The sequence below is a fragment of the Zeugodacus cucurbitae genome, chromosome 5 (genome assembly GCF_028554725.1).
Source record: "Zeugodacus cucurbitae isolate PBARC_wt_2022May chromosome 5, idZeuCucr1.2, whole genome shotgun sequence".
NCBI classification, from domain to species: Eukaryota; Metazoa; Arthropoda; class Insecta; order Diptera; family Tephritidae; genus Zeugodacus; species Zeugodacus cucurbitae.
In genome coordinates this window covers 35,135,518-35,161,009 of record NC_071670.1, presented here as the reverse complement: position 1 = coordinate 35,161,009, position 25,492 = coordinate 35,135,518, and the positions used below count along the sequence as shown (strand labels likewise).

Sequence of the window (25,492 nt, the reverse complement as noted above, 5' to 3'; positions counted from 1 at the left end):
TTGAAAATCGCCTTTTTTGAGCCACAAATCTAGTTGAAAAGTAAAAAAGATCTTCACCGATTTGATTTATCCTAGTTCATACCATAGCTATTTATGTATAGAATAACGTATCAAAATTTTAGAACCGATTGGATTAAAAGGTTTTGAGTAACCGCATGCGCCAGAACTTACGATCTTGTTTAGGAAATCTAAATATGATGTTCATTACACAAATCTACTCAGTAAAGTAGAGAGAAAATGAGAACTACTGGATATAACAAAGAAACCTTTTCTTGATCTTCTGATCATTAATATATACATACGTTGTAATATATACCTATTTACATATAAATATTTTTTAAACCCATGAATTTCTTTCATTCATTCCACCAAAGAATCATAGTAATATACATATTTATGTTTTTTTGCAAAGGGAATTAATAAATAATTAAATTTCAATTTCAATTCAATTTCATTCCTTCAGCATTTAATTCAATTGTACACACAAAATCAATTATTTATGTATGCAATTATTGTAAAGTAACAAATGGACTCAACATTATCAGAAAAAAATGCGCAATTTTCATAATTTCATAATCGTCGGCTAAATAAATTGCATGACTAATTTTCACTGATCGAATTTAAATTTATCCACAACATAACGAAATTGCAGATAAATTATGCATTTGCTATTAAATACGTTACTGAAATGTGTTTATAAATGCAAGTGTAATATACGTTATCTTATGATATTATCTGGTATTTATGCGCGTAAATACTTTAAATAAATTACACATATCCGTGAGGAAATAATTTGTGTTGTTCGGTGTCATACAAATGTCATACAAATGTCATTTAATTTATTTCTATAATTTTTGAACTGAACATACTATTAGAAATATTTCATCTTATGTTTTATCCTTATACCGACTTCTTCTTAATATACTTCAAATACTGGCTTCTTTTATAATACTCTCCCTGAACACTTTAATACTGTTATACTGAACATTTTTTCTAAAATAACGATATCTGTAGCCACGGACCTATACTACCAGTCGACCACCATATAAAGTTTGCTGATAGCTCCACAGATAACTATCAAACTAAGGATACCCCACCGTCTTACCATACTTACTTACCGTATTGGCAACCCACTATAACTTGTAAAATTTCACAACTTAACGTCGTTTGAAGTGGTCGAAGCTTTATTAATATCGATTGCCAACCATTTAAAGAGATGGAACGATTGCCTTCCATTGAATTACCCACTCACGCATAACACGTGGCATAAACACGCTTGTGTCCCGGCTAATACAACACATTATGGTGCAAGCATATGATAAAATGCTTATAAAGTTTTATTGCAGCGCAAGGCTTCACTATTTAATTACACACTCAGCTCAGCGCAGAGTAGCCTCTATTGCAGAGATTGGTGATTGGCGTTGCAGTCTTTGTCAAAGCATTTTCCAGCAATAACAAAATAAGTTGCAATTTGAACTTTTTAACTACCAATAATAATGTGTTGACGTTCATGCTCCATTTATCCTTCCACCATCACTCTTCACGAACTATAGTAAAAGATTATTGATTCGTTAAAATGTCTGCTTTACGCTGATGGCCGCTGATTCGTTATGATAGTACATATCTTACGCTCTTATGGGTGCAAGTAATGTGAGCATTAAATGAATTTAAATGGAGTTTGGTGCATGATGACCGTTCTCCCGATTTCAGGGTTGCTTCCCAATGTACATATGTGATATTAAAAATTCTTAGATGACTATTTGGAAATGTGTTTTCTTCAGAGGTATACAATTTCCTACAAGGGTAGCTGTCAAACCAGCTGTCAAAGTGGACACATGTATTTGACATTTATATCCGGTATACTTAGCAATGTTAAGTGAGAACTCAAACAGATATAAATCTGATATTTTTCTTTAAATGGCATTTTTATTAAACGAATAATGGCGGCAAATGTAATAATATGTATATATTTTAAAACCTATATAAAGAAAGAGATCAGTCATGCGGGTGCTATAAAGATCTTGAATCCAGCACCATCTACATAATTGCTTGTTAATCCAATTTAAATTTTTTACTCTTTCATAAAGCGGAATAATAGCTACCCAGAAGCTCATTTCTATGAGATTAAAATTAGTTGACAGTCTAGTAAATCCGTGAGTGGAAGCGAACACTGTTCAAAATAATCCTTTTTTGCGCCCTGAGCAATTAATTCCATTTTAGCAAATTTGTTCATTCAAAATGATGGAAAATCATATAAAAATTAATATTTTTATATTATACACGCGCTACACAGACTGTCAAATATATATTTAAACACACTAAGAGAGTTTTCCCTGAGGGACTTTTGTACTGTCGCTGACAAAATCGCACCAAAGTATTTGTGACAAATTTGACATTTCTCCGAAGCAATCATAATCGAACAAGTGAGATGGAAAAATGGCATATTGAAGTGTAGCTGGTTGCGTGTCGTGCTCTACACACAAATGCGACAACACACACAAACATACAAGAGCCATGAACAGGCGTGCTACAGGTCGTATACGTAATATTTTGTTTTTTAGTTTTTTTTGACGGAAATGAAGCAAACGAGCGCAAGATTGATAGCCCCCAGCCATTGGACCATATGAACTCCGTGCAAAGCCAAATCATGATTTGAGTTTGCATTTAATTTCGCTCTGCAAACATGCACATACACACACACACACAAACAGTCGCACCCGTTTGACGCTGAAATGCTGCGAGGGCGTAACGCCCTCGGCCAGATTCAAATTGACATTTATGCTGCGTAAATTTGCTGCTTTACTGCTTTGCTACCTCTTGTCAGCTGCGTTCAAGCGTTCAACAACCGGTTCGCTACTTGCTGCCTTGTTCGTTGTTGTTGTTACGAATAATAATCGCAGTGACATTTCAGTAGTATACTACTAAGATATTATATATACTTATAGTATTTTTCTACCCGAGGTGTTTGTATTCTAATTAATAAATCAATGTAAAAGTCTACAGAGTGCTTTAGAAACATTTAAATGTTTTTAGCCGCAAGAAATCATTGTTTTGTTAGACCTTGGACTTGCTTAATTTTGTGTATATAACTAACAGGCATGCTGGAAGCTATGGAAAGCGCTAATTGATGAGAAGTGATTTCAAGTTAGAATATGTTTATGTGCCTCCTCCTTATTTATGCCTTGGAAATTGAAATAGAATAATATGTTTCAGTGTAGTTCAATCAGTATCTAAAACTTTATTTTTTCAGTTTTGATAAAATGGTTCTTATGGCTATAATAAGAAAATGTACCGAGAGTAATGCCAATCTAAACGGTGCTTGAAAAGGGTATGATATTCCAATCTCGAAAGCAAATATAGGAAAAGAACTCCCTTAAAGACATATATATTGTACCTTCAAATAATAAAGTAGATTAATAAGAGTCACACGCCTATGTCTCTTATTCAAAATTAAAAGATAAACAAGTAAGGAAAGGCGCAGTTCGGGTGCAACCGAACATTTTATACTCTCGCAATTTATTGATATATTTTTATTAAGATAACACACAAATTGACCCATATATTCGGCATAAAGTCAACTAGAATAACGAAAATCATCATATATAGTATATGTGGGAAGAGGTAATTCCTTAATCGATTTCACTCATTTTCACCACCAATGTACACTATATCCAAGACTATACGCTCACTTAAATTTGCTAAGATATGCGTTATATCCGATATATGCGGAAAAAGCCCACTGTATTTTTGAAAAACCTATAATTTCTATATTTTGTCTATGGGAAGTTATGACCCGGTTTTAATAATTTATGGAACAGAGACATACTATTAGAAGAAACTAATTTCCTCTGAATTAAATTAAAATATCTGAGAGATTTAGCGGTATTTTCGGTGAAAAACTAACCTTAGGCACTCTTCATGTTCGATATCCGCGGCCTTGAAAAGTTCTACCCCGTTTTCGACAAGTATTGTGTCAAGTTTTATGCCGCTATTTTCATTCGATTTCGCACATATTGCGTCCGTTTCATCAGGGTAATAAGAAAATATTATTATATGTACCGACTTTCATTGAAATCGGTCGAGTAGTTTCTGAGTTATAGTTTTTGACCTATAAGTGGACAAAGCCTCGCCCATTTTCCATTTTTTAAAACCATCTGAGTGCAGCTGCCTTTTGCCGTATCTTCTGTAAAATTTAGTGTTTCTGGGGTTTTCCGTTAGTGACTTAGACTTTCCGCACTAGGAATATGTGTACCAAGTTTCATTAAGATATCTCAATTTTTATTCAAGTTATAGCTTGCACGGACAGACATCTCAATTTCTATTCCTCACCCTGATCACTTTGGTATATATAACCCTATATCTAACTTGTTCAGTTTTAGTTGTTACAAACAACCGTTATGTGAACAAAACTAGTATACACTCTTAACAACTTTGTTGCGAGAGTATAAAAAATAGTTTAATTGGAAATGAGCTCGAGGAAAATTATAGAAATTTGTTTTTAAAAATTGTTCGCATCTTTAATGACAATAGTCTCCGAATTTGTTTCTAAAATATAAGCGCTTATCAAAAACATGTACCAATCACTCCAAGCTGAGTTCAAAAGATAGTAGTAATATTACAATATTTTCAATAGGTCACACCCCTCACTCACCTCAGTTTAAGCATTATTTTCGCAAGTTCCCCGGGAAAGTGCTTTTCATCAGAAAGTTTGCTCAACTTAAGACTACTTGGTTAGTTTAACCTCGAAAGAAGTTTTTAAGCCCACGCCAACTACGCCTTTAACTATAAGTTTTTAATAGCATGTAATATTAGATATGAAACCCGTTTATACACCCCACATGTATGACGGTTGTTTGGTAGATATATGGTTATATCTATATAAATGATCAGAATGACGAGTGAAGTTGATATCCGGATGTCTGTCCGTCCGTCCGTCTGAACGTGCAAACGGCTTGAATAAAAATTTAGATATCGTAATGCAACTTGGTACACAAATACCTTGGCATCGTGAGAAGTTTGGGCGAAATCAATAGAGCTATTGTCATAATTGCCCACAAAATGGCGAAAACCGCAAATAATTTGATCAATTTAATAATTGAGATGGTGTCATTCTTTCGATTTGTTAAGGATAGATATTTATATAAGATAAATTATATATTTAATTTAAAGTTCGGCAATATTCACCAGGAGGATGGAGTCATATGTAGAAGTTCACGTAAGTGAGGAAAGTTTCTGACTGCCATTCACTTGGGAGTGGCCAGGAACGATTCTTTTACATGTGGCTCAAGCAGCTCACAACTTCCGGTCTTAGACCAAGTATCCTCTGGGTAGCCAACAGACATCCGTCTGGAAGCGAGCTAAAGTGAGAAGGCGAATCCCGCTTATGAGGTTGTGCGTAGGGCTTGGGACCCACCACATAAAAACGAATAACCAGTGAATAAGAAACACAGGCCTCGGATGAGAAACCCCCCTTTTGATGACGACCACGGCAAACGTATAAAGGACTACGAAATAAGGGCATGCACCTGGGATGCCCGGACCCTTAATTGGGAAGGTGCCTCTGCCCAGCTGGTTGATGTCCTCGTAAGAGTAAAGGCTGACATCACCGCAATCCAAGAAATGCGATGGACGGGACAAGGACGGAAGAAGGTGGGTCCTTGTGACATCTACTACAGCGGCCATATAAAGGAGCGCAAATTCGGTGTGGGATTCGTGGTGGGAGAGAGACTCCGTCGTCGAGTCCTGGCATTCACTCCGGTGGATGAACGTCTAGCCACAATCCGCATCAAAGCGAGGTTCTTCAACATATCGCTTATTTGCGCCCACGCCCCGACGGAAGAGAAAGACGAAGTGATCAAAGATACCTTCTATGAGCGCCTAGAACGTACCTATGAGCGCTGCCCCCGCCACGATGTCAAAATCGTGCTTGGCGATTTCAACGCTAGGGTGGGTAAAGAAGGTGTCTTTGGCACAACAGTCGGAAAATTCAGCCTCCATGACGAAACATCACCAAACGGTCTGAGGCTGATCGACTTCTCCGGGGCCCGAAATATGGTCATCTGTAGTACTAGATTCCATAAAGATCTAGATTCCAGCTACTGGCGTACGCCGATGAAATCGATATCATTGGAAACAACACCCGCGCCCTTAGTTCTGCTTTTTCCCGCCTGGATAAGGAAGCGAAGCGAATGGGTCTGGTGGTGAACGAGGACAAGACGAAATATCTCCTGTCATCAAACAAACAGTCAGCGCATTCGCGTCTTGGCTCCCACGTCACTGTTGACAGTCATAACTTTGAAGTTGTAGATAATTTCGTATACCTAGATAATAATGTCAGCCTTGAAATCCAACGCAGAATCACTCTTGCCAACAGGTGCTACTATGGACTGAGTAGGCAATTGAAAAGTAAAGTCCTCTCTCGACGAACAAAAACTAAACTCTACAAGTCCCTCATCATTCCCGTCCTACTTTATGGTGCAGAAGCGTGGACGGTGTCAACATCCGATGAGACGGCACTAGGAGTTTTCGAGAGAAAGGTTTTGCGGAAGATTTACGGTCCCTTAAACATTGGCAACGGCGAATACCGCAGAAGATGGAATGATGAGCTGTATGTGTTGTTCGACGACATAGACATAGTCCAGCGAATAAAACGACAGCGGTCATGTTGTGCGAATGGATGAAAGTGCCCCAGCTCTGAAAGTTTTCGATGCAGTACCCGCTGGTGGAAGCCGAGGAAGAGGGAGACCTCCACTCCGGTGGAAGGACTAGGTGGAGAAGGACCAAACCGCCAAAAGGAGAGATGCGTGGCGCACTGTTGTGGACTCGGCTATAACCGCGTAAGCGGTTTCTACGCCAGTTAAGAAGAAGAAGAATATTCACCAAAGTCTACAATATTATACAATATGATATTCCACTCAATTACAACGGACTTCCCACACAGACAACGGTTAATAAAGTATCCAACAAGAAAATGCAAACAGTAAAAAGTCAAAAGGAAAGAACAAAAAGTAAAAACTGAAATGCCATAAACACAAAAATATAAATTACGATGCCAAGTAACCATTGAAAAATGTTGAACATTCGCAAATGACCGAAAAATTGCTATGAAAACACAGGGGCCACAAAGAAAATAAATACACTTCGGACTGGAAGAGTGCTGGGAAGTGCGAAATCTTTGTAGTTTATGATCAGCAGACAGCAATTTTCTTTCAGTTTCATTTTTTTTCGTTTCGAACTTACTACAAATATTGTACGTACGGCAAAATAGAGCGAGGATAACGGTGAAATTAAGAAAGTAGCCAAGACAAGCAAAAATGAAGGCATTAAGAGTGAACCCTGCTTGTTGAGTAGCATTAATAATAGTGTATTTTGCGTTGTTGCCTTTGTTTTTGTTGCTAGTTGCCAAGCAATGTAGCAGAAAATTTGCGTTTCAGGCAAAATAAGAATTGAACAAAATTTACAAACAACTTCATTAGCAGTAGCCCGCGGGGGCGTCGTTCACTGCGAAATATAAAAGCGCGAGCAAGAACAGAAGATGCTGGTAAATTTATGGAACGAAACACGTTAAGGGGGATTTTAGTGGCAATATAAAAAAAAAATATTATCACATTAGGCTGAGTCTTGTATGTGCAGAGATCTTGAGAGTGAGTAATATTTTGTAGCCGCAGTGTGATATACATATACCGTCTCTCTTATTCACTTTTGACCGATTTGATTTTATTTTATTTTATGTAAGCGATCTCATGATTAATATATCAATAAACTATATAATTTTGACAATTAAACTTAAACTTAAAAAATATTGTACTTCAAAATATCGCTCATTTGTTCTCAAATATTTATAACCAATATACTTGGTTTTTGAACGTTAAATTGATCGAACTGATATTTTCACAGTTTTTTTTAATAAATGTAGAACGAAATTAGAAAATAAAAGTTTCCAAGAATATAACAAGAACTCGAATGATTAGCTACTAAGATATTTTGTATAGTAATTGATTGTAAAGATAGTTATAGAGTATCGGAATAAAACCAAGGTCCAAAAAGGTCCGAGCTACTCCAACTCCAGGGAGAGAGTGGAACTCTTATTTATATCGATTTAAGGTAGAGCCAATAATATAAATTCATCTCAAAAATTGGGTTTCAGCAACATAATGAGCACCCTAATAAATGCGCATACAGCTACCTAAGTGTTCGTACGAAGCAAATCCCACCAAGTCCCGTCTTTTGATAAATGTAGTTGAACAGTTCAAGTAAGAGCGCGTCACCAGCTTAAAGTTAGTTAAATGGAAAATGTGTAAACAAAGGGGCACAAGTTTTGTAGAGTTGCTAATTTGAATACTTAACAATGCGTACAATATTATTAAGGCGACATAAATGTATTGAAGTGAAAAGAGTAGAGTAAGGAGAACGCAAACTTCATGGCATTAAAGTGTAATCATACTCGTAATTGCGTTCAAATTTATGTACTTCGGTGGCGAGTCTGTGTTCCGGATGAGAATATAACTTTGTCGACTATATAGAGAAAGGCTTAATTGAATAATTAAGTAGTTATCTTTAAACCCTCGTAACACTTCCAATAGAGTAAAATATAATTAGATACTTAAAATACACAATTAATCTGTATGTTGGTCCAAGTAGTGCTGGAAGCTCTGTGTTCGAAATATTATTATTGAAAACTTTAAATAAAGCTATAGTTCTATAAGCTAAAAATTGTAAATTTTTTACACATTTCAAAACAACTCCTCTTCGCTCTAGATATAATATCGAAATAGGTGAAATGGGTTTCCAAGGGAACTGAAACTGTCCTGTACCAGAAACTAATTGAGTTTCGGTACCAATTAGCTCAAACAATAGGTTAGGTTAGGTTTTACTGGTAGGCCAATACGCCCCACATAGACCAGTTTTGGTCGTTTGCGATACCAGCCGTCACGTTGCCCACGAGGAGTAGTTAGTCATCATTTAGGATGCCTGCTCTTGACGCGAATTTTACTATTTATTTACTGTCTACGTAGATATTGACTCTGGAGTAGCCAGCTGCTGTATTGAGGGCTAGCTCTGCGGCTTTCCCAATAGCAAACACTTCCGCTTGAAAAATACTGCAGTGATTCGGAATTTGAAAAGGCTGCCTAACTCCGGACAGTATATTCTCGCACCTCCCCCGTCCTCCATTTTCGAACCATCCGTATAGATATTCAATGTGCTGCGTGAGGTTATCATTCTCTTATGCCAGCCGTCTTTTTCCAGGTTCACGCGGAATCTTCTTTCCCAGTTCATAAGTGGGGTCAAGTAGTCGGTACTTGCCAAACCGCCTCTACCCACCGAGCTGTGCCCAAAAATAAATTCTCCTCCCGCCAGTAGTCGCCCCGCCAAAGAGATCTATCGGTTGGGTTAAGTATCCATTCAAGAGCTGCCGTAGGGGTGGTTCTTAGAGCTCCCGTTATATAGAGCTCTGCGAGTCGCTGAACCCTTTCCATTGGCTTTCGGTAAGTTGATTCGCCCCAATTTTGGACAGTAATGAGTGTGTTGGTCATAGTATGCAGACACTTTCTCGTTATTACTATGGCTATATCGTTCGCATACGCTACTATCTTGGTGTGTTTACCTTCCAAGTTCTTCAACAAATTATTCACGACCAGTGTTCAAAGGAGCGGAGATAGTACTCCGCCTTGTGGAGTGCCCCTACCAACTTCCTTGGTCGTTCTGGCATCGTTCCATTCTGCCGTTATCCTTCTAGAGGTCAAGAGGCTTTTTACCCACCGTCGTATGACAGGTTCAACCCCTATAGACTCGCTACTGTTCAGAATGGATTCTATTGAAACGTATTGAATGCTCCGGAAATGTTCAGAAAAGCTTCGAGAGCATACTCCTTATATTCCAGGGCCTTTTCGATATTAAATACTGGTGAATGGAGTACAATCTCTACAGATCTGCCTTTTGTATACCGATGTTGTGCTTTGGACAAGCTGCCAGGGGGCGCTGCGTCCCTTATATGCACATCTACATCTCAAGCAATAGGTTAGACGCATAAAGCTATCGTCATATATTGCATCCTATATATTCAAAATATTATACATTTCTTATATTATATTCGGTACTGGCTGATTTGAAGAGTTTATTTCGATGAACAAATTGAGCTAAATCGGTTTCATAGTCGTTTTTTTTAATATGAATTTATACATTTAATTTCATATTTTTTTCCATTAACGATATTCAAATAATATATTTCAGAAACTACAAGCTCTCTTATATTTACCAAACCTTCGGGGATGGCGAATCGAACAAACAACTGGCATAAATCAAATAGTCAGGCATGTTTGATAGCATTTATTTCACTTAATTTACGATTCAATTTTATATTTTTTGTTTTTTTTTTTTACATTTAGTAATTTACAGTTTGTATTTGTAGCACTAAAAATATTTGAATATTTATAACTGATTTAAAATGCGGATTGTTAAATGGTTGTGGGGAATAAATTGGTTCGCTATTGCATTAATTGTTATTGTTTACATTTATACAGGTATAGGGTGATTCGAAAACTACATTTCAGCAAGTAAAATATTTTAAACAGCAAAAATTAGTCCAACAAAAAATGAAATCTATAACGCAATCAGCTTTTAGAAGTTTATTTGATGGCAAATTATGTGCTTAATAATTACATATATATTTTTTGAGGATTTTGGAATATTTTTGATTATACCTTCGCCTACGAAATGGCTTAAGTCTTTAAAGCCTACCGTACAACCCTTTATGTAATAATTTATTTTGCACTCTGTATATACTTGCTTATGTACATATGTATATATATATATATATATATATTTGTTTGCTGGCAATTATAATTGTAGTTTTAAATTACGAAATTTATGCGCATTTAAACAGCTGTTGACTTGTGGCGCCCGCAGACCCAAGTCTATTCATCCATAAGATAGCAACACAAAGTCGAAGGCAACTAAATCACCACTATGAAAACAGTCAGCACATAATCACTTAGTGTGCCACAGCTTTGCCAAAGTCTTACGAAAACATGTTTCCATATAAGCCAGTGTGTTGTCTTAAAGAAGTAACTGTTTGCATGTATGTGTAAATTGTGTGCAAATATACAAGCCCGTCGACAATTGTTTGCAGTTGAAATTCAGCAGCTGATTCAGTTTTTGTTTGTATAAAATTTGTGCGTTTGTACGAGTATTCTAACTGTTTTATTGTCATCTATGTGTACATTGTTCTTTTAGGGGCATCCAAGAGTGAGTTCCCAATGTAACCCTATTAAACCATGGGTAGAATTGGTAACCTTTTCGAAATGTATCCTAACCTAAAGACTTTTCAGCCTTCAAAACAACACAACCTACAGAATCCGAATATGACTTTGACTTCTTCAACAAAGCTCTTGGTATCCTGACATTTTAGCTTCGTCGATTTTAAGTCATACAAGTCCGATTATTTTGGAAGCCTCAGAATATGGTTCCTTCCAGTACTTATTGAATTACGTTGCTGATTGTCTTGTTTGTAGATGAGAAGAATCTTGATTTTATAACTGAATGGAATGAATATGAAAATCTTATATAGATTTAATCTTAGTGCTAATTTTAGAAGCTTTTGTAGTCAAATAGTTTGATACATAACCAGAACGCATTGAGATTATTATAGACTTGGACGACATCCAGGAACTCAATACATTTCGGAGAAACAGTTCGATAACAATCCAGTAAAATCTGTATCCAAGTAGTACAATATGCATTATATAATTGAGTAAAAGTCAGTGTCTGCGTGTATACCCACACATATGCGATAATACGCTTACAAGTTCCTTAGCTAAATAGCATGGGTATGCATGTGGTTCGAAGTCAATTAAACTGCTCTCCTCCTTGTTACTGTGATTTAAGCTGTTGTTATGTAAATTGTGCACAAACAATGTGTCGCACTCTCAACCCATTGACCTCGATTCCTTAATAAAGGATTTAATTGTAAATTTGTCCGCATTTGCGTGCGCTTAGCTAGAAGTCAAATGTGTACGAGTATTAGTAGTTCTTTGAAAGCGCTTTTGTGAGTTTTCTCAAAGTGAAGGGATTAATTAAAGCTAACTAAATTCGATATTCGCTATGTGTGTGTGTGTGTGTGCTTATTGGTGATTAAAGTCCAAGTTTGGCTTATTATTATAGAGTTTTTATGTGGCTGATGAGAGGAGGTTTTAAATACACTTTAGCTGAATACGAATTTCAATGACAAATACGAATTAAAGTTGAGTTCTTTTTGTCAATTATTCTCAATGTAGTTAATTCGTTGAGCTCTTGTCATTGAATTTGACATAGAGCACACAGTGCTTTACAGTCATTGTCTGTTAGTTGATATGCTACACCAAATTTCGAGCAATTTGTATTATGTAATTTAGAAGCACCGAGGTCTTCGTGTTCGATATATGGGGCCTTAAAAACCTATGGTCCAATTTCAGCGATTTTTAGAATAGGGCTGCCACACTATAAACATAGTACTTGTGCAAAGTTCTGCACCGATATCTTCACTAGTACTTACTTTATATATTGTAAAGTAAACGATTCAGATTGTCTTCAAAGTTCTGGTATTTAGAAAGTAGGCGTGGTTGTGAAGCGATTTGGCCTATTTTCACAACATATCATTGGGATGTAAGCAAACTATTACAAACCAAGTTTCATTGAAATCGGTAGAGTAGTTCCTGAGATATGATTTTTAACCCATAAGTGGGCGACGCCACGCCCATTTTCCATTTTGTAAAAAAATCTGAGTGCAGCTTCCATCTGTCATTTCTTATTTGAAATTTAGTGTTTCTGACGTTTTTCTTTAGTGAGTTAACCCACTTTTTGTAATTTTCAATATAGCCTTTGTATGGGAGGTGGGCGTGGTTATTATCCGATTTCTTTCATTTTTGAACTGTATTAAGAAGTGGCTAAAAAAACGACTGCAGATTGGTTTATATAGATCTATTGGTTTCCGAGATATGTACAAAAAATCTATTTGGAGGCGGGGCAACGCCCACCTCCCCAAAAAAATTACATCCAAAAATGACCCTTCATAGTGCGATCCTTCATACCAAATTGTATTTCCATAGCTTTATTTATGGCTTAGTTATGGCACTTTATGTGTTTTCGGTTTTCGCAATTTTATGGGCGTGGCAGTGGACCGATTTTGCTCATTTTCGAAAGCAACCTTCCCATGGTGCCAGGAATCTTAATTTATACAGTCGATCTCCTTTTTGCACGGTTAATTGGGACAGTAAATTACTCGTGTAAAAAAAAACCGTGCAAAAAAAATCAAATTTTTATATAAAACTCACTATTGGGACCAATTTAAGAAAAAAATCGTGCAAAAAATAGAAAACGTATAAAAAAGATCTAATTTTACATGAAATTCTATCTATTCGTACAGTGAGAATTTTCACTGTTGTTGTTGTTATATACTTTTCTGGTATTATATGTATGTACATATTACTATTAGAAGGAACAAACAACAACTATCCTGGGAATGGTAAAAAAAAATAATAATTTTCAAAGTTCCGTCATTAATCGCTGTGTCTTCTTTTTTCTTACTTCTTCATACAGCTTCATTTATTTGTTTACATATTGAAATTGTTGCAACCTTTTCACTGACTTTCGAATCTAAGATTTGTATTTTTCAGTTTAAACCTAATTTAGAATTTATTAAATTCTTTAAAAGCAATGGATTTGTGACGTATTGACGGAAGGAATTTTGATTATATTGCAAAAAAGTATACAATTAAAATAAAAAATCCGTGTAAAAAAATAAAACCGTGTAAAAATGGTAACTGGGAAGTGTTCAACAACACCGTGTAAAAAAAACCGTGCAAAAAAAACCGTGTAAAAAGGAGATCAACTGTATCTTAATTTTTACTCAAGTTACAGCTTGCACAGACGGACGGACGGACGGACAGACAGACATTCGGATTTGAACTCCACTCTTCACCCTGATCACCCCTATATCTAACTCGTTTAGTTTTGGGTGTTACAAACAGCCGTTATGTGAACAAAACTATAATACTCTCTAGCAACTTTGTTGCGAGAGTATAATAATCATTTGAAATTTCAAAATTTGTCCTAAAAATGATCATAACTCCAGAAAGACGTCAAATGATTTTAGATGATTCGAACAGTGATGAAATTATTTTTTGTTTGAACTCATTAGACAGTGGCTATTATAAACATGGTGGATTCTTGAATATATAATAATACTTCAGAATTTAATCAGCAACCAGTGACTTTTCTCAGGTAAATAAACCCAAAGTAGTCCAAGGTATAATAAACCCCTATATGTCTACAATGAATATAAGAAAATTGAGAAACTAAGAAAAACTTTATTGAAAATACTATCTTTAAAAGGAGCCGAAAATCAAATTCAAAGTTGCTCGAGTAAAAAGTAGACAACTTTGAGCCTGTTAGAATATAACCATTGTCATCAAATACTTCTCAATCAAAAGATTTTCGAATAGAGGTGTGTCGCTTCAGCTTCTATATTTTCAACGCTTCCCAGCATTAACTAATGCTTTGGCTTAGTAAATATTTACTGCGTCACAAACAACTAGAAAACGTGAGGAAGGAGGAAGCTAAATATATACTTTTGTTATTTTCCATTTATACTGAAATGCACTTGAATAATAAACAATTGAGTGAGTACATAAAGCTATTGAAAATCAGACTTCTCAAGTTTCCCAATAAGTGTGCCTGTGATTTCAAAATGCGTCTGGCAAATATATATTTTTTCTGTAAGTAACTAAGTAACTGTACGCAGCTGGCAACTGGAATGGTTTTTCTCAAGAGCTGCCACCTTAACGCCCAGCCATTCAGTTGACTACTATTCTTACGCACACACAACACACGTCGAAACAAATCTGGGACACATTCAATGAACCGCAGGTGAATATAAAAAAGTGATTTGGTTTTCCATGAAAAATACATTCGTAATCGCAAGTGCTATAAAAACATCAGTAAAACCAATTCACGTAGAGCAATAAAAGCAGCAGTCGCAGCAACTACTCCCCGACTGAATTGAATGTGTACTCGTATTTTGTCATTTCTTCGGGGCAGTTGGGAACCAATTCCGGCCAGCCATCTGCTTTGCATCAATTTCACTGACGCAATTCGCTAAGCACTCCTGCAGTGCCGCACACCTGCCGCGTCATGGTATAACACACAAAAAGTAATACTAAAGTCCGAAACCAAGACGGAATCGTGGGCTCCAACAATAAGAGCACTTTAAGGTACGCGCAAAGCAACAATGCTGACAAATCTCTTGCGGTCGGGAGGCTATTGTGATTCAACCAACCGCAGCGCCATCTTAATAGTCAATCAGCCATTTGACCAGCGCTACAATGAGATGTAAATTTCTGCTGTGCACACCGTTACAGCTACACGTGCAGATACGGTAGATACGAACCGCTCAATGTGTAAGTCTGCCTACGCATTTAGCATGCGAAACGTGGCAGCAGCGCAAACACAGGTAATAAAGTGAAAGTAAATGTGATGAAAATGGAAATGAAATTGTTATTAAGTAGCACTTTCCAATAATATCACGTAACAGTGGGGCAGAATAAACACGGTTGGAGAGAGGGAGGGAGCGAGAACTTAAACGACTGACCAACACAGCCGGCTGACTCAATAAAAATTCAACAACAGTTTACCGAATTATCCAATGGTGGCACAATGAAAAGCTCTGCAAATCTGCAAATAAGTTAAGAAATGCTTTTTTAGAAGAAACCATGCTGAGTGCTTGATAAAAAGATGTTCACCGAGAGTTGGGCACTCTCTGCATGACGTAAGGTCGGAAATAAATCACACAAATTAAGCTGAAAACACGAATGCAAGTTTGAGTAAGTTATTAGATGATGAAGTCATAGCAATGCGAAGGAGTCTATTGTGTTATAAGGTTGAGTGGATATTGCTTAATTTTATGAATTGATCAAAGCATTCATTTTATTCAACGAGAAAAAAATATTTGTGAAAGTTATGTGTTTCAATTTTCCAATGAAATGGATTTTAAGTAATGATGTTAATAAATGTAGCTATGTTTTGTTCAATTTCCTATTTAATACAACTGACTCTTACAAAACAACACATTTTTAGAAACTGACTTGCTCACTTCATTTTTACAAACTTTTTTACAAAACACTAAAAATTTAATATATTTTGAAACTCAAAATGAATCGTTAAGTTGAGAGTTAAGAGGTTAAGATGCTACTCAAGAAGTTCTCATCAAATTTAATTATACATCATTAGCAAATCACTAGTTATTAAATCCGTTAACGGAACATACCTTCAAAATTCAAGAAAATTAAATTTTCATAATTTTCACCAATATTCGGGAATACTTTCCATGTAAATAATTTTTCAGAACTTATCGGATTTAACAGCTAATCTTTGTGATAATTTCCACTAAAAATAAGGATATACAGTTGAACTTCCCTAACTTTAATCAACATAATCAACAAAAAAACTTCGAATTAGAGAGACTTCGAGTTATTGGTGGTAATTTGTATGAAATTTGACTTCTATTGCCAATTCAACAGTTCGAGTTATGGAGAACTTCGAATTATAAAAGTTCGAGTTATGGAAGTTCAACTGTAATATGATAAGATATAATCGGACTATAGATATGAAATTGCTTGATAACTACAATCCAGTGACAACTGCTGGACTTAGAATTTAAAGGTTAATACTAAGGCAACAAAATTCAAAAGTTTAACTAACTCCACTTGACTCCAGTGCCATTTATTGCCCTTAAATTTTTGAGGAACACTCTCAGGGTTTTCATACATTTATATCAGCACTAAAATAAATATTTCAGCACTAAAAAAAAACATATATTTGACTGAGGCTATAAATCAATCATCTTTCAGAGCCGTCAACGAATATCGAGTAGTTTTGATCATACTTTTTTTTGGACTTTATTGGAAGGTTTACATTTGTTAGCTCGGACAAACGGTGGTGCAAAAAAAGTGTTTGCAGTTATGGATTTTACTTTTTTGGTATTTGATTACACTACCTTTTTAATACATTGTATTAGCTCAGATGAGATATCAATTGTACTAACAATTTTAAATATATTAATAGTACGTTCGGATCGACATTGAAAACATGTTTTCATTGAAAAAATGGGTTTTCGTTCGAAAACTTGTGTTTTCGATATTATTGGAAGACATATTTTGCCAGCTTTAATTTGTCATTTGATATTGTAAACAAATTCCACTACTTTGTCAAAATAATGGAGAAACAAAAATAAAAATAAGAAAGGAAGGGCTAAGTTCGCGTGTGACCGAACATTTTATACTCTCGCGATTTATTTGTTAAATGTTATTAAGCGCGTTTTCTTTTCTTTTCTCGAATGGTGACTTTTTGTATTTCAACATAATACACATGCTGCATTACCTTTTTGAATGTGCTCCATTTTTTACATGATTAAAGAACAAAGAAAATGTCACCCTATTATGCTGGTCATCTCTCACTGACAATTTGATAACTTGAGTACAAGGCAGAATAAATTCAAAAAATTTTTGAGAAAAAAAAGCGCTTTAAAATTACATGCAACTCGCCTCATGTATTGGGCACATAGTCTACTAGAAAAAAAATCATTATATGAATGATGGTTTAATTCCTGAAGTTTCATTAATATATCGGAAGTTTTACTCAAGTAAACGCTTATACGGACAGACAAGCTGGTCTCGTCATCCTCTTTTTTATATTTATAACCCTATAGCGTTTAGTTTTATGACTTATAAACAACATGAGAACAAAACTTTGATACTTTCTTAGCAACACGTTGCGGGAGTATAAAAATGCTCAAATATAATCACACAAATAAATTTGCGAATTGTCAATGAAAACGCATCGAAAACAGAAAATGTCGGTCAGAACGACTTTGGTTCCACAATACACAAATTGTGTTTTCAAGAGGCTTTCAATGTCGGTCCGAACGTGGTATAATTTTGCCTATGAATCTATTTTGACTTTGTTAATATTTAACTTGAATAAAAATTGAGATAGGTACACATATTCCTTGGCACCCTGAGGAGGTTGGTATTGAAAATGGGCGAAATCATATCATTGCCACGCCCACACAAATTTGCTACAAAGGATCGCACGGGGAAGGGGCATATTTGGTCCCGCCCCTATTAAGTTTTTTGTACATATCTCGTAAACTATTAAAACTATATCAACCAAACTCTCTGGAGTCATTTCCTTAGCCACTTCCTTATACCGTAAATATGGAGGAAATCGCATTATAACCACGCCCACCTCTCATACAAAGGTTGCGTTGAAAACAACTAAAAACGCTATAATTCAGCAAGGAAAAACACTTAAAACCTTAAACTTTATTATAAAGATGGTACAGAAGTGCTGCACTCAAATTGGTATACAAAATTTTAAATGGGTGTGGTTCCACCCACTTATGGCTCAAAAACTATATCTCCGAAACTACTCGACCAATTGCAATGAAATTCGGTTTGTAATATCCTTACATCCTAATAATATGTTGTGAAAATAAGCAAAATCGGTTCACAACCAAGACTACTTCCCATATACCAGAACTTTGAAATATATGAAATATTTTGATAGTGCATGGATAAATCTAGAGATAAAAGCTTTTAAAGTTTTAAATTGAAACTGAGAATTTAATTCGAATTGAATTGATGTTTTTGCAGAATATTTTAAATATATTGTATTATTTAATAATACAATATTGTTATTAATACCGAAATTTTGCTTTGATAGGCTTTGAGCAGCAATAATTTTGAAGCCGTTTTGTAGGCTCCACAATTATGGGATTATGAAGTTAGCCCACTCGTTTAAGTGAACATTTTTTCCAATTTTATTATTATATTAGTTAGATCGTTCACTTATTGTTTCACATTTTCATTAAAATATTTTAATGCACTTCCGAACAGATTACTGAATTACATCCATAATAAATTCTTTAAAATTCCAATGGCTCCACCTTTAAACATATTTTAAAGTATCCGCTCTTCATACACATACAAATTCTCTTCTACTGAGTATTTATAAAGCAACGCATTATACACGCGTCGTCTTTGGCTTGAATTTTAAAAAAGCTTTTCGCCGGCACTCTTGATCACATTTGTACTTTATTATTGCATTAAGGTCAGTTTTAGGACAGCAATTCACGGCAGCGAAGTAACAACACTCAAACTCGAAATGACGGCAACAAAGCAACAAACCTCAGGCACTCAGAGCCTTTGAAGCTTGCGCTGGAGAGGCGAATGTGTTTGTCACTTGCACAGCAATTGCATTACGTGCAGAACTAAACAATTGGCGACAGAAACACACGCACTTAAGCTCAAAAGCACACAAACACAAATTGGCACGGCCACACATACACACACGCACTTGTGTAGTGGTACTCGGACGGCGCTTGTGGTCAGCGGACATAAAAAAGGCGAAGTGATACCTCTTGGATAAATAAAAACAGATGACGCCTCACTTTTATTGCGAAAACTTCGACATGAAACACAAACATTCTCTCGCCTGTGTATGGCTGTGCGGGTTGAAGATTAAGCGCACAAGGGTAGAATTGGCAAAAGGAAAAAACAGCAAAGCGGCAGAAGGAACTGAAATAACAAAGTTGAAAAGGAGATGCTGTATTAAACAGATTAATGATAAAAAGTACTCGAAAGGAAAGGCAGCAGCAGCAGCAGCCAAATAAGAAGAGAGAAGCAGTTTTATTTGCGCTCTTAGCCTCGTGAAATAATACGAGTAACTGTTATTTAGCAGCCTGCTCATATTGTGGCGCTGAGGGGAGGGTATTTAACGCCGATTGTGGCTGTGGCGTAGTGTTTACGTGGTCAGCATTCGAGCTATCGCTTAGCGATACACTTGGTTGATAATGCCACACATGCCACTTAACAAGTTTGCAACAGATACCGTTAGATTGCCACATACCCACACCCCTTTGCGGGTGCCAAACAAATTACAAGTGAAAACAAAGAAAAGGCCTAAGACCAACAAACCAAAGCTGTCAAAACAAACCCGGCTGGCTGACCACAGGCGATGGAAATGTATTTAAGAGTATATATATGTATATATACATATATATATATATGTATATGTATGTATATTTGTATGTAAATAAATATGATTTTCGCTTAAGAAAATGTATTTTTATGCTGCAAATTATATTGACAACAGCTGTTCAACGCACAAATATACTATGTATGCCTGTATCTATGCTTAAAAGCAACAACAGCCAAACTTAATTTAATGAAATTTTGATTTTTGACGTCTGAACTCAAGCATTTCAACTGCAAATCTTAATATTTTGCAGGCTGAAACAATAATATATTCAAATAACAGCAACCTAAATTAAAATAAGCTTATTTGATGATTAAAAAATATATTAAATATAAGTAAAATCGTTTACCTACAAACTCTACTTATGCGTTTATACTTTGTATACCATAATAAAAACTTATAATGTGAAAATGCTGCAAGCTAAGTTCGTTTGTATGTGGAAAGTGTATTTATGCTGGCAATTATACATTCTCTTCTAATTGAGGTCTCTTTTTATTGTGCTTTTCTTTTATTGCATTTTTATGAGTTTTGCGGCTGGCATTGCTTGCAGATTTTCGCATACTCCTAAAAATACAAGAATTTTTTTGTGCATGCAGGCAGGTAGATGTTTTCATTGTATTTACATATATACATATATGTTTTATTTTTTCTTGGAAATATAGCTCAATACATTCTTGCTTGCAGAATCCTATTTTTATGTACTATATGTGGTGTTTACGATATGAAGTTTTTATCTCAGTAGGTTCTAATTATTTTTGTATTCTACTTGAATACGAAAAACTTTTATGAATTTGATACCTAACAAGTAGAGGAAGAGATTTACCAATCAACTATTACTCTGCATTGATTAGGAAAGTGAGGTAAGTCGTTGAAGCCAAGTCGTTTTACTAACCCTTTTTTAGGTTCAAATGTCAATTTGCACAATGTATTAATTACTAATCAAAAACTATGAAATCATTAAGCTACGTATATACGAAAGTAACCTGTTTAAATTTTGATAAAAGCTGCAGAATTTAAATAGCAAAGAAGCTAACCTCCTATTACTAGCAAATTACTGGTTTTGTGATGAACGAGGTCAAAGCAAAGGTGACATACAAAGAATTCTCTCATCTTGGAAACTAAGTCACTGTTGGCAGCTACAAATTTCAAAAAGTGAAGGACTTTGTTTATTCCGGGACCAGCATAGAAAGCACATAGGCATTTTCTCGACGAACAATACTAACGCTCTATAAGACTCTCATCCTTCCCGTCCAATTATACGGTGCTCAAATGTGGACGATAAGAAAGCAATTAATGCATTCGAGACAACTATTCTTCGCAATATCTTTTGAGCCGGGTGAGCTATGAATTCTGCTTACATCTTTGTAAAGTCTTTCGGAAGAATTTTTCTACTATTAGTAACTGCCTTTCCTAAAAAAAAGCGTTGAGCGGAACGTTTTCTACTGCTCAGCGTTAACGTCGATGCGCCATCCCTAAATAAAAGCGCAACTTTACGTCTAATATCAAAATGTTTACTAGAATTGTTGTTGTGAAATTTTATTGTACAGAAAAATTTCGTTTTTCGCAGCCAACTTTACTACTGAACGCTCTGTCGCTCCGTTATTTCGGTATGCGCCATACAAATTGCATAGACATTTTTTGACAGTCATCTGCCGCTGCCGCTTTTATTTAGGGAAGTACATACGTTACTTATACCAAGAACGAAATAAGCCATATTGCTATAAAATCCAAACATTTCGCAAACTTGAGATTTTGAGCAGATTAAGCTTAGATAAAATTTGGAAACAACTCTCATTCCAAAAAAATGCTTAAGTGAAAGTATTTTTTATGGCGATGATTAACATATCATACTCTGCAATTGAGTTTTTTATTTAACAATTATCGGGAATTTTAGGTTTCAAATTATTGCAAAATAAGAATACCCGAATGTAATAAATAGTTCCATCTAGTTTTCTGAGGTTACTTTCGTGACTCTTCGCTCTACTCTGAACCATGAAATTAAACCAATTTTAACAATGTTCAACTTAAAATAAAGAAATGATGTAGTATGTAAAAAACACTTTAAAAATTATCAATTCTGAAGCACAAAATTTGACTCGCTTAGAGCAAAGTTTGACTAAAATAATATATGTAATAAATAACTGTATCAAAATACCGTTAACGTATTATAAAAAAAAAGTATTTCCAAAAATTTTAAACAAAAAATAGATTGGGCTCAACCGGGATTTGAACCCGGGACCTCTCGCACCCAAAGCGAGAATCATACCCCTAGACCATTGAGCCGCTTGATTTAACTCTTTCTGCATTTTCTTTTAGCTTGATTTTCGGTCTTCATTGTTGCTCATCTTCATCAATGGTTTTGCTGGCTTTGTCATGCAGGCTACAGTTTATTTCAACTGTATATTTGTTTTTGTTGCTGCAATAATTTAAAATTCATGTTTTCAAACTAGTTTTCTGATATCTTTTCCGTTCCTTTGTACCACATGCTTTTTGATAAAGTTGCAGCACCAGTTACAAGCACGTATATATATACATTTGTTACTATAAACAAATGTTTAAGGTAAATAAAAAAATATCAATTCACTTTCATTACAAATACAAAACATGTTTCTCACACTTACTTGAACAGTTGGTCTAATATGCATTTTACACTACGGATGTGGAAGAATGTGTGTATTTTTTAAATATTTAGAAATTTGTGCACATATTATATTTATACTCCCGCAACATGTTGCACAGAGTATAATATTTTTGTTCTCATAACGGCTGTTTGTATGTCAAGAATAATCAAGTGATCAGGTTGACTATTAACCAAAAATCTTTCAAGTGCAATAAGTAAGCCAACAATTAAGCTATGGAAACACAATTTATTACTTAGAATCACAATACGAAAGTCCATCTACGTTTCTAAAATTTTCGTGAAGTAGGCTTAGCCCCGCCCCCAACTAGCCTCAAATCTGCTGAAATCTGGAAATAGTTGTGTCCACTACTTCGATATACATATGCTGAGCTAATGCTCATTTAAAGCTTATCGAAATCGGACTATAACTTTTGTAGATCCCAGATATCGAATATTACGGCCTCAGTAGGTTTGGCTAATTTTTTTAACGAAAATAACTGGATACATATTTTCCAAAAAAATTCAGTAGGAATCTTTTCCGTATAATGATTTATCTCTGTCTCTGTATCTATTTAATACTTCTTCAAATCCCCATATACCCGATAAACGGATAAACGGAAATTGTCAGAAAATATGTGTGATACCTTAGCAAAACTAAAAGATCTGGAATTTAAATTTGGCGACAATAATTTGATAGAGTGGAAGCAACTATTAATATATAAATAATTATTGGATGAAAAATATTCTGATGAACATCATGGTAGTGCTTCCATAGTCCTCGTATTTTGACCTACAATTTGTTGAGCATCAATTGTCGGAGAAATCAAATTATATTATGTCTACAACTTCCGTCGTTTTCCAATAGATGTCTCCAGGGTCAAGCACTGCTCGATTAAATCGACTAAATCGTTTTATCGATCTTGGACATTTGTGTCAACATTAACCCAACAAAATATTTGTAGAGATCTGTTTGCATCCCAACCTTATTCTCAACTGAAAATGTCTCTTTTTGAGCCGAATTCTCGACATTTGCACGGAATACGCATGCTGCCAGAAAGATGGTCAAAAGTAGTATCGTAGCTAGCGAAGGCCAATATTTTGAATAACAACCATTTTTATACAAAAAAAAGCCTTAAATTTACAAAAAGCAAAACGGCGGAAGCAAAGTTATAGACCTAATATACTCTATAAAACTATATACTCGTATGTTATTATATTTTTATAAATATGACACCTGATGGTCTATTGTATTTAAAAGGTAAAATGATGATTCCTCCAGGATTTGTTCCCACATCAGTAAATTTATGACCTTTTATTCCTCTTTCATTGTCTCATAAATATTTATTGGTACTTGAATTGCTATGCAGCGCACGCTCTGTAATAGCACAGCACGCTTCCGATGGCGATTGATGATTACGCGATTACGTAAATCATGGTGATGTGAAATGACCAAATAAAGCAAACAAAATAATAGATGAATTGAACGTCGATTTCTGTTGGACCACCTAAACGATTTGTGGCAAATTATCTACATAAACGAACGAACCCAAAGCACATACATAGCGAGCAATATAAAATATAACCCATACAAATTGGCAAATGTAAATGTGTATGTGTGTGTGTGTGTGTGCGTGCGACGTAAGTAAAGATAAATGACATCTTCGCCAAAATTAATAACGTTGTTAAACGCATAATCACAATAACATTCAACTCAAATTCGTTTATAACAAATGGCAAACAACACTGGCGCAAGGACGAGTTGGTAGACAGGGCGTATGATCAACAGCAGTGAACTCAAAGTAACAACACAAGGCCTGGAAGTCGTGGTTAAAGCAACAAAACCATAAATTTATGCCTTCATCTTAATATGTATGTTACGCACTACACCGCTATGTTGACCCCGCAGTCAATAAGGCCAACAATACAGACTGCGGCAGACAAACTGCGTAGGTACTAGGTGGCAGAAAATTATAGTCATTTCGAATAAAATGCTTGTAATAAAATTGTGATCAACGTGGATAATCAGCATCGAAAGTGTGTATAAAAATAAATATAAATAAATAAATAAGTGAGGTGAAGCATATTTTCACATGGTTACATACGGTTGTACTTTCGTGCCTATTTACATAGAAATGTACGCTCGTGCATAAATATTTGCTCTGCAAAATGCTTTCCTATAATATAAATTCATGTATATGTATATGTATATATATACGTAGACATACTTGCACAAAGCATAGGCGCGATTTTCACGAAATGTGAGAAGTCATTGAAGTGTATAAATGCGTGCGGCAGATATGTTTTGCACGCACAAACATTCACGCAGTCAAATGAGGCATACAGGAAAAAAGTCGATACACTTTAGGTATGTACTCAAATCGCAAATACTTTATACCCAATAAACAACTACATGATGTTTGACATGATATTTTGTTGAAATATAGATAACTTATTTCTGAAATTTCGAAGATTTTTTCTCAACAGTATCTCAATCGGAAAATCATAGTAATCTCAACGGGTGTAGGAGTCTGTTTTTACCAAGCCATAATTAAATGTGGCAAATGGTGTAAGTTCTTTACTTGAACTTAGAACTCCGCTGAAGCACAATTCTATAGGTAAATATCTGAAAATCAAAATCTATTTTTATGTTTATTATACCATGCATAAGGCGCAGTATTTTATCTCTATGAATGAGGATGAACCGTAATAAACATAAGCTTTTGAACTCATATAGCTCTAATAGTAATAATAAGTCTAAAATAGTGCTTGTAGAAAGAGCCGTAATAAGCTAAGTATTCCCTCCTA

General features: G+C 35.3%; 1 protein-coding gene and 1 non-coding gene across 4 annotated transcripts in view; both read right to left on the bottom strand.

Annotated features, from left to right (window-relative positions):
• The window catches only part of LOC105216426 (uncharacterized), a 118,281-nt gene that overhangs the window by 22,450 nt on the left and 70,339 nt on the right, over nucleotides 1-25,492 (bottom strand). The window lies entirely within an intron of this gene.
• On the bottom strand, nucleotides 22,279-22,350 carry Trnap-ugg (transfer RNA proline (anticodon UGG)). Its single transcript has one exon. It is a non-coding gene; the product is annotated as a tRNA-Pro (tRNA).